The sequence below is a fragment of the Pteronotus mesoamericanus genome, unplaced genomic scaffold, assembly GCF_021234165.1.
Source record: "Pteronotus mesoamericanus isolate MK-2021 breed Mesoamerican mustached bat unplaced genomic scaffold, CSHL_Meso_final scaffold_118, whole genome shotgun sequence".
NCBI classification, from domain to species: domain Eukaryota; kingdom Metazoa; phylum Chordata; class Mammalia; order Chiroptera; family Mormoopidae; genus Pteronotus; species Pteronotus mesoamericanus.
Window position 1 is genome coordinate 15,516,193 of NW_026555301.1, and position 11,483 is coordinate 15,527,675.

Consider the following 11,483-nt stretch of genomic DNA (forward strand, 5'->3'; position numbering starts at 1 on the left):
GTGAGGCTATATACATTCTCGCATAGAATATGTGAGAATTCTCACATAAAAATATTAATTCTCATACTTTTTGCTTAATCCCTGCACCTTCTGTCATCCAGCCCCCTAAATCCTCTCCCCTCTGACAGCTGTCAGCCTGTTGCATGTGCCCATGCCTCTGTTTCTATTTTGTTCATCATTTTATTTTGTTCATTAGATTCTACATACAAGTGAAATCGTATGGTATTTTTCTTTCTTTGGCTTATTTCACTTAGCATAATAATATCAAAATCCACCCATGCTGTCATAAAAGGTAAGATTTCCTTTTTTACAGCTGCATTGTATTCCATTGTGTGAAAGTACCACAGCTTTTTTATCCACTCATCTACTAATGGGCATCTGGGCTGTTTCCAGATCCTGGCTGTTGTAAATAATTCTGCAATGAACATAAAGGTACATATATCCTTTCAAATGAGTGTTTCAGGTTTCTTCAGATATATTGCCAGGTGTAAGATTGTTGGCTTTTGAGAAAACCCCATACTGCTTCCACAGTGGCTGTGCCAATCTCCCTTGCCACCAACAGTGGATACGGGTTCCCTTTTTTCCACATCCTCGCCAACACTTGTTCTTTGTTGATTTATTGATAATAATCATTCTGACAGTTGTGAGGTAATATCTCACTATGGTTTTAACTTGTATTTCACTGAAAATTAGTGATGTTGAATATTTTTTCATGTTTTTTGGCTATCTGTATGTCCTCTGGGAAAGTTTCTGTTTAGGTCCTTTGCCCATTTCTTCTTTTTTTAAAGTATATTTTATTATGTTATTACAGTTGTCTCATTTTTTCTCTTCCACCCTGCACTCCTCTGAACAGCATTCCCCACCCCCTTAGTTCATGTCCATGGGTCATACATACAAGTTCTTTGGTTTCTCCTTTTCCTATACTATTCTAAACCTCCCCCTGCCTATTTTTTACCTCCATTTGTGCTTCTTATTCCCTGTACCTTTTCCCCCATTCATCCCCCTCCCCCTCCCTGCTGATAACCCTCCATGTGATCTCCATTTCTGTGATTCTGTTCCTGTTCTAGTTGTTTGCTTAGTTTGTTTTTTTTTTTTTTTAGGTTCAGTTGATGATAGTTTTATGCTGTCATTTTAATGTTCATAGTTTTTGATCTTCTTCTTTTTCTTAGATAAGTCTCTTTAACATTTCATATAAGGGCTTGGTGATAATGAACTCCTTTAACTTGACCTTATGTGAGAAGCACTTTATCTGTCCTTCCATTCTAAATGACAGCCTTGCTGGATAGAGTAATCTTGGGTGTAGGTCCTTGCCTGTCATGACTTTGAATACTTCTGGCCAGCCCCTTCTTGCCTGTAAGATTTCTTTTGAGAAATCAGCTGATAGTCATGTGGGAACTCCTTTGTAGGTAACTGTCTCCTTTTCTCTTGCTACATAGGATTCTCTCCTTGTCTTTAATCTTGGGTAATGTAATTACTATGTTCCTTGGTGTGTGCTTTGGTGGGACCAACTTCTTTGGGACTCTCTGAGCTTCCCAGACTTCCTGGAAGTCTATTTCCTTGGCCAGATTGGGGAAGTTCTCCTTCATTATTTGTACAAATAAGTTTTCAACTTCTTGCTCTTCTTCTTCTCCTTTTGGCACCCCTATGATTCAGATGTTGGAACATTTAAAGTTGTCCCAGAGGTTCCTAAACCTCTCCTCATTTTTTTTTTTTTTTTTTGACTTCTTGTTTCTTCATTCCGTGCTGGTTGAATGTTTATTTCTTTTTTCTGCTCCAAATTGTTGATTTGAGTCCTGGTCTCCTTCCCTTCACTGTTGGTTCCCTGTATATTTTTCTTTATTTCACTTTGCATAACCTTCATTTTTACTGTTTTGCAACCATACTCAACCATTTCTGTGAGCATCTTGATTACTATTGTTTTGAACTCTGCATCTGATAGGTTGTCTATCTCTTCATCACTTAGTTGTATTTTTTCTGGAGTTTTGATCTGTCCTTTCATTATCCTGGTGCTCCTGTTACATTGTAAGGGGCGGAGCGTTAGGTATTCACCAGGGCAGGGCAACACGCTTTGCTATGTTGTGGTGTTGTATGTGGGTGGAGGGGTTGGAGAGGGAACGATGCCTCTTGCTTGGCTCTCACCCCTCTTTTAGTCACTTCCCCCACTACCCACAAGAAAATTGGGCCCTCTCATGCTGAATCCCAGGTGGGTGAGTTTGTGTACATTCTGGGACCCTGTGGGTCTCTCCAACAAACACTCCTGTGAGGCTGGGAGTTTCTCCTGCCTCTGAAACCCCAACAGACTTTTAGAGCCAGAGGTTTTGAAACTTTCTTTTCCCAAGCTGGAACCCTGGGTTGCACAGTCTGTCTCGCTCCCCAGTAGTTCCTCCCAGTTTATCCACACGCAAATATGGGACTGCCCAGTCTGCCAGCTGCTGCCTTGCTGCAGGTCCTCTCCACCTTGGCTTCCCATCTCAGGTTGATTGCTCTGTAATTTAGCTGTAAATCTGATTTGGTACCAGGGGCAGGTGAATGCAGCTTCCACCTACCCTGCAGCCATCTTGGAATCCAGAAGTTGTATCTTAAAGGGGCAGCAGGAATCACCTTGTAATCATTGATAAGAATAACCAAGTGACAGAAAGTTCAAAGTTTCCAAGGAGGCACCAATAATAATAATAAAAAAAAATTCAGCATCGATGCCCCACAAACGTGCTTCAGTTTCATATTTTAATCACCTGAGAGGCCTTACACAGTGCTCTTCAAAAAGCTCAAGACACACTACATTTCAGAAGAACTAATGGCCACTCATAAAGATATGCATAAAGATGTATGCGGTCAGGCAAAAAAAAAATCAATACCCAATAGAACATGATGACAGATGTAAGAGTGGAGAGCGAAAATCAGGAGCCCAGGGGAGAAAGTGCTTCTCCCAGGTGGGATAGAGGAAAGGAAGAAGTGACACTGGAATCAATCCTTACAGGATGTTCACCAGACAAAGGAGCTGGTAAGAGGTGACAAGCAGGACTCTCAGAAAATAGAAGCTTCTTCCCCAGGAATGGTTTGTAGTTTTGGCGCCTTATGATTCCAAACAGCCGGCTACTGCCAGCTCTGTCCCCTGCTCTGTTAACTGTGGAAACAGTAACCTAAATGAACATTAAATGGAGAAAAGCAAAGGTATCAGGGAAATGTCCCAGGAGTAGGAACGCCAGTGCAATGACTGAGGGTCATCAAGGAGCGCTGTCTGCAGCTTTGGGTTGCAACTCCTCCCACCAGAAGGAGCAGAGTCCGAGGTCGGGACTGTGGAAAGAAGAGTGGGGCAAAGAGAGCTTTTGTGACTTGAAGCAAGTAATGGAGGCAGCACCTATCCCCTCTTTACAGATGGTAGAGGGAAAATAAAGCATAGAACAAATGTCAGCTTCAGGGACTGGCTTAGGAGATCCTTTAACAAGATTTGGGAGTGGACTAGATTTCTTATTTAGTCCTCTCAGTTTTAAAATTCTAAATCTATATCATATAAGTGACAATTTTTTATGTGAGAAAATAGAGCAGCTTCTCTAAGTACAAGGCAAATAAATAAGCTGAACTATATTTACTTTTTGTATAAAACCTCTCAATTACCAGAATAGTTGGGAAAAAGTAGTCTGATTAGTTTATACCATTTATTTATATATGACTTAACAGTGTTTAAAGACAGTCAATACCATATGATATACTTAATGCTAATTTCTTCTTCAATGATTCAGAATCTCCTCTCAAAATTTTTCCATGTGTCAGAGTCTTCATATAATGTTTCTCCTCACTATACGGTATTGTGGGTACAGAAGATGAAGGAAATGGACATGAATGAGTACTGGCCTCAGGAAGAGTCTGAAGATGCTTCTTGGAATAAATTCCTTGTAACAGCCTGTTCATTATGTAATTTTCTCATAGAAGTGTAATATAAAATGCATTTGATGTGCAAACATAAGGTACTTTGAAATTTTAAAACCTTGTGTTTAAGGTGAAAGGGAGTTTCTTGCAAAAAGAAATAGGGATGACTAATTTAAAATGAAGGATGACCTTGTCTCTCATATTGATAGTTTAGAGAGAACTACTAGATTATCAGAGACATCTGGGGAAATCTAGCCAGCCTTGGGTATCATCCATATTGACTGCGATGCTCTCAGGTTTTAAAACAGCTGAAATCATTCTTAGGACTGAAGGCATCCTCAGATATTCAGGGTAGGGCAGCCTGGCTTCCCTCTGTAAGAATCATTTCTCAGATTTCTTCTAGAAATTTCTGGGAAAGGAAGGCACAGCTTTTCATCTCTCAGTGTCTGGAGGACGGAGTTGGTGGAGGGAGACAGGCACACTGGATTCCAGGAGCAACTGGGAACAAGAGGGACCAACCAGCACAGCCTGGGTCTGTGCCTGCAGTTACGTGGCAGGAACCACAGAGGCTGCAGAGAGCCCTGGGCCAGGTGACAGTCTCAGGTTGCAGCACATGAATACTGCAGGTCAGGACAGCACAAAGGGTTGGCAACAGAGAGGCATGGAGACTAAGGACTAAGAGAGAAGTTGGGCTTGACTGGCAAAATCCACAAACTTACCAAGGACTTGCTTCTCTGGGGAATAGAGGGCTTTTTCAAACTATGATATTAATATGTTTGCTTGTTCATTCCCCTTTCCTCCTAAATGTGAACTGGCAGAGAGCAGGAAATGAAGGGGAGACAGAAGTCTAGTTGTGTGCTGGCCAGTTGGGTTTCTGTTAATTAAGGGTTGACGATAAATGCATGTGATTTAAGAGCTCATGACTAATATCTAGCTGTCGTTTCATTGCAATGGTCCATGAAATGCCCGCACTGTGCCTAGAATGACTCCTACAGAGGTGTTTGACAGGCACTATATATTAAAAAGAATAAACACCTGACTTCAACCTTTTTAGATATGAAAAAAGAAAAAGGCTAGCACACCTTACAAGGCCATGCTCAAGTAGTGGTAACTTCTAGGCCTCCCTACGACATGTGCACACGCATGCACACAAATGCACCTTTGTTATTTAGCTCAGCTCACCCCGTTGCTTATGGCTCCATCCCCACATGCTCACCATCACTCTCTAGGGTGGCTTTTCAGGGAGCTTCTCCATCCTTGTTGGTGTCCCTTAACCCAGTCTTTCATTAAATATCTTCAATTATCCCCTTTGAGTGCCATTTGTTCCTGAAGCATACTTGATGTATATAGCCATCCACTCATTAGCTTTGTGACACTGAGCAAGTTACATATGTCTTTCTTTCAAGTCTGTAAAATGGGCAAATCTATAAAGTGGTCATTTGGATCATGTCAGAATGACAATATTTGACCAGTTCTGACTTACAAATATGGCAGTTTCATGTACTGTGAGAACTAATATAAAGTGATCTGAATAGTGCCTGACACATTGTAAGCTATTTGTTTGTAAGCTTCCTACTTACAAAGCTCAGATTCTATCAATTATGTTCTTGCCCAAGTATAGCAAATCTATATTTCCTCCTCGCCCCCTCATCCCAAGCAGACATTGCTCATTTATTATAGGACACTTTCTCACCGAGCCCAGAGACAAATTCAAACCCTTTGAAGTTAGGAGACACTGTGTGCCAAGTCCATGGCCCATTCTTCTAGTCTTGCCCTTTGAATGATTCTACTCCCACCACCCTGCTGGTCTAGCACAAGGGGCTCTCCCTCCTATTGTCACGGTACAGAGAGCTCCTGGTGTCTACCAAAGAATTTTTCACAGGAATGTTGATCTGCATAATGATGAGCTCTTACCTCCCTATTAATACTTGATCCACAGCAATTACCTTTAGGTGAAGTGGGTTACTGTGAGCTTGCCTAGTGGCTCATAAACCTTTCTGTAATTTTGCGTTTGGGGAACACATGCTCTGGATTTCAGACTTTACAAATGATCGGAATCTGCAATTTGTATGGGGGAAGTGATGAGCTTCCTTAGATGTCCTAAACAAAGGTAAAGCATGGCTTAAACTGCCCATGGATGTGTCAGGGGCAATCAATGGGCAAGTATATTCCAAATAAATTAAAATACACATGTGACTGCACCCCAACTGTCCTCATTCAAGTAGTAGCCTTGTCTTTTCAGCTCAATTATTCCACCTCTGAGCTTACTATGTAAGCTGTCACTTCTAAGTAACATCAAAACTTCTCAAAGGTCATTTTTTACTGTCTAGATTCAGTCATGAACCTTCTGAATGCTGCCCCTTAATTTTCTGAAAATGCAATATTAAAGAACTGAAGTATGCCTGTAACTTTAAAGAATTAAGAGAAGATAACAAAGGTAAAACATTTCCCTCTCTTCCTGAAATAATATATGCTGAAGTACAAAATACAAGGGAGACAAATGAGATTGTATTTCCTTATTTGTTGTCTCTTTTTACTGAGGTATAATTGGCATATAACACATTAGCTTCTGGTGTACAACATAATGATTTGATATTTGCATATATTCTGACTTTGTATACTTACAGTTTTTTCTTGTGATAAAAAATTTTAAGATCTACTTTCTTAGACACTTTTAACTATGCACTACAGTGCCATTAACTACAGCCACCATGCTGTACATTACACACCCAGGACTTATTTTATAACTGGAAATTTGTACCTTTTGACCCCTTCACCAATTTTCCCCTCCCTCTAACCCCTGCACCTAGCAACCACCAATCTATTCTCTATATTTGTGAACTTGGTTTTCTTATTTGTTTTTGTTTTTAGATTCCACGTATAAGTGAGATCATTTGGTATTTGTCTTATTCTGTCCAACTTATTTCACTTAACATAATGTCCTCAGGTTCATCCATGTTGTTGCAAATGGCAAAATTTCATTCTTTTAATGACTGAATAATATTTTGTTGTCTATATTTACCTTGTTTTCTATATCCATTTATCTATCAATGGGCATTTAGGTTGTTTCCATATCTTGGCTATTGTAAATAAGTTTTCAAAGAATGTGAGTACGTATATGTTGTTTTGAATTAGTATTTTCACTTTCTTCAGATAAATATCCAGAAATGGAATTGCTGGTCATGTGACAGTTCTATTTTTAATACATTGGGGACTTCCATACTGTTTTCCTATTGTTCATATTGTAATTACATCAATATATTCACCAACAGTGTACAAAGGGTTCCTTTTTCTCCACATTCTCACCAACACATTATTTCTTGTAATTTTGATAATAGCCATTCCAACATATGTGTGATAATATCTCATTGTGGTTTGGATTGCATTTCCCTGATGATTAGTAATGTTGAGCATTTTTTCATGTATCTGTTGGCTATCTGCATGTCTTCTCTGGAAAAATGTCTGTTCAGATCTTCCCATCTTTTAATCAAATTTTGTTTTGTTTTGCTATTGACTTGTACAAGTCCTTTATATATATTTTTAATTTAACCTGTTATCAGATATATAATTTGCTAATATTTTCTCCCATTCACTGGGTTGCCTTTTCACTTTGTTGATGGTTTTCTTTGCTGTGCAGAAGCTTTTAGTCTGACATAGTCTCACTTGTTTATATTTTCCTTTGGTGTCAAATACAAAAGAAAAATCATCACCAAACCTTATGTCAGTGAGCTTTCTGCCTATGTTTTCTTCTAGGAGTTTTATGATTTCAAGTATTACATCGAAGTCTTTAATCGATTTTGAGTTAATTTTTGTGTATAGTTTAGGGTAATGATCCAGTTTTATTCCTTTGCTTTTTTTGTCTTGTTTTTAAAAAAAAAATGAGTGGTAATAATGAAGCCAACCTTTCCTTATTTTTGTTAAGTCTATTGTTAAAAAAACAGTTTCCAGTCACACACAGTGTGTGGGCTTTGGTTTGCATGAACCAAACATTGTTTAGAGTCCCGCTGTTGTGGTAGAATCAGTGGTTTCCCCAGCACATCAGCAAAATGCATCAGGAACTAACTCCTAACAAGAAAAACACTGGATTGATGTAGCATATTAATTAATTTAAAGTGAAAATACTTTTTTCTGAACTGTTGCCAAGGAATATAAAATTAATCCACCCCACCTATACTACTGGGTGAGGTAAGAGAAGGAGGGTAACAGCAAACAATTCAGACTGAATAAAAGGGTTATCTAGCTGGTTCTAGGGATGAGGTAGGGAACCAATTATCTCTTTTTTTCCTGTTTTATCTATTAAAATTAATTTAGTTGTCCCCCTGTCAGTATTTTAATTTTATATACAGTTAGATTATTGTATATTTATAATTTTGATTCCTTTTAGACAGAGAAAGTTTGTGTGCATTTTCAAACTATATTCTAAATGCAAACTTAGGATACTATTATATTTTAAGAACATATAATTTTGCATATGTAAGGTAATCCAAATAGTGGTGTAATTCTTTTCTCTAGGTCAGAAGAAAATACTACTACTGGGTTTTAGATCCTCCTTAGGCCTCTTCTGTCTAATCCTGGTTTAGCCCACGCAAATATAACACGCATTCTAAATTTAAATGTTGCCAGATTTGTATAACATTTCACTTTCCAATGTATTTGCAGCAATGTTGTAAGACATCGCTATATTCTGGGGATCATTTTGCTCTGCTTTCGACAGTTTTGTCAGGAGGCTTGACTTTATTTTGGAGAGTGCTTTCAGAGGAGTTGTCCTCAAGCATTAAGCAGCCAAATGATACAAGGCATTTTTGGACCAGAAGGGCACTGATTGTTAGTTGCCTCCTGACTAGTGTTAGTATGTTGCTTAAATTCCAAAGTGAACCTGGTCTTCCACAAAGCTCAGACTTTGAGTACCCCCTGATGACTTCCAGGTGAGTGTTTCATCAGCCTCAGCAACTGGGCTATATTTTAAAAAGTAGCTCTGATCTACTGCTCAAGAAGTGAGGCTCAACACTGATGACATCGTGAAAACAAATGGGAAAGAAAAACAACTATTCATCTTTTCCACTTTCTCTGCCCACTACCCCCTCCCCCAGAGCACTGCTCAGGCTGCACCGCTCTCACTCTGAGCTCCTGGTTCTGGCTAAGCCAGCATTCTGTCGTCTCCTTCCAGCCACCATCATGATCATGCCCCAGGACGTCATCCGCCATGATGAAATGTATGGCGTCTGCAGGATCCTGGTGGTCACAGACAGGCTGTGCCTGGAGGTAGAGGGGAAGATGGTCAGTAGGACAGAGGATAACATTGATGACTTGTTTATTGGTAGAAATGCCTCCGCTGAAGGTCCAGTGGTGAAGGTACCCAAAGCACTGTAATCTCTGGTGTTGACATTGTCATGAACCATCATTTGCAGGAAACCAGCTTCAGAAAAGAAGCCTAGAAGAAGAATGTCGAAGAATGTCAAAGTATACATGAAATCAATCAAAGGGAAACTTGAACAGAGACCAGAAAGAGTGAAGTCTTTTATGACAGTAGCTGCAAAACAAATCCAGCACATCCTTGCTAATTTCAAAAACTACCAGTTCTTTATTGGTGAAAACATGCATCCAGACGACATGGTTCCTCCCCAGGAGTACTGTGAGGACAGTGAGACCCCATAAATAATTTCCTTTAAGGGTGGTTTAGAAATGGAAGAATGCTAACTAATTTGGCAATTTGGATCTATACCTGTCATCACAACTGGCTTCTGCTTTCCATCCACACACCAAGACTAGGGCAAATGAAACTGATGTTATCTTGAGCTCTTCATTTATTTTAACCGTGATTTATTTGGAGTGGAGGCATTGTTTTTAAGAAAAAATGTGTCATGTAGGTTGTCTAAAAATAAAATGCATTTAAACTTATTTGAGGAAATGCCTCATAGTTTAATACATATTTAAATCCATTCTGTATGGTTTTCCTGGAGAAGCTGGAGACTGGTTATAGACCGGTGCTATAAAGCATAAGACTGTCTTCAGATAACTTCTACACTAAAAAGTACTTCTGGGCGGGAATATATTAAAAAAACAAAGACCAAAAATCTGAATTCTGAGGTGAAGTAAAGGGAAAGACCGTGCTTACAGCAGAGCCAACATTTGAAGTGGATTCCTTAGACATTTCATAACCTACAAACAGAGGTAGTTACCAAAAGAGTAAAAAGAGACTAATACAGTTGGGGAAGAAAAAAGCTATTCATCAGAAAATCTTAAGGTTCTAATTACTATAGTTCAGCTTTAGAATATGGCCCTAGGCCTTGAACTATAAGAAGTCACTATGGCTGCTCAGTTCTAGGAAAGCCTCAAATCCGTATCTTGGCAAGCTCGCCCAAATGAAGGTGGCCAAGATCTTGCTCAAAATAATTCTCTCAAAGTGAAGACACAACAAATTCCTTCCAGGGACTCACTTCTCTGCTCCAGTTCCCTTAGTAGGATCAGTCATGTTTCCCTGTCGGCAATCTAAAAATCCCACTAGCCTGTCATTTTGAGAGGACACAAACTACATTATGTTTGGCATTTGTAACAGCTAGCGCAATGCCTGACACACATATGTTCATTAAACCATTGAAATGAGTGGTGAAGTGGGTGAGATCTGATTCCGATTCCTGGACAGGAATGAAGGCCCACATAAGCTGAAGCAAGGACACTGGGATGTTGTGGAGAGAATCCAACTAGCTCTATACCTGGTGGGACCCATGAAGTCTTAATCCTCCTCTCGGTTCTTTTAGTATGATTCGACACCTGAATCTTGATGTCCAATTTCAAGACATTGCATGCTCTGCCTTGTCTAGTTCAAGGTCTTAGTGGAACTGGGAGTCTTGGTTTAGATTTAATATATGCTCTGACACTACCCTGCGTGTTTCAGTATTACTTTTGGTGAGCTTTGAATCAGTCAGCCTCATCACACTGAGGGGCCCTGTTCCCCTGTGAGGTGTGCTGTCTTTCATCAGGTCTCAGCCTACATATCACCAGCTTCTAGTTTTTTCCAGAAACTCTTGGAGTTGTTTGGAGGGAACAACACGTCTAGTCATCATCTAGAGTACCTGAAATCTAATGTTTTCCTCTAATATGGGTAGCACAATGCCTGCAGCCTCCCTGCATTCAGGGGTGATAACTCTAAGACACTGCACATATTGAGAATAACAGAATGTCTTTGATGTTGCTGAGATTTAGACCTCCCTTCTTTTCACCTTCTTTGTTTCACCATGACTAGAACAATGACGAATGTGCTGACCATGAGGTATGGAGAGTATTTGAAAGGGCTTCTCCTCCTCTCCTTATCAGAGACAAAATCCTAGAAAATTTGATGAAGAACTTACATGAGCATCTTTCTCCCCAAAGATAATCTTTGCATTCTTTTATCCAAAAGAAGAAGTATCTCTGGCTTTCTGTTTTTCTGGCTCTCTAAATTTAAGCAGGCTGTGATCATGGCCCACTTGACAAATTTCAAAGACAGCCATCTCTATCACATTGATTTTTGTGTGGGAGTGATGCATTATGGGATGGGACAGAGAGTGGATTTAGACCTGCATCTGAAAGGGTGAGATAAAAGAGGAGAAAATCATAGTCTATGTAAATACTGACCA

The 11,483-nt window shown here is 39.6% G+C and overlaps 1 pseudogene; it reads left to right on the forward strand.

The window, feature by feature from the left end:
* Positions 1-9,042: 9,042 nt before the first annotated feature.
* LOC129081773 (translationally-controlled tumor protein-like) lies at positions 9,043-9,564 on the forward strand (annotated as a pseudogene).
* The last annotated feature ends 1,919 nt before the right edge of the window (positions 9,565-11,483 follow it).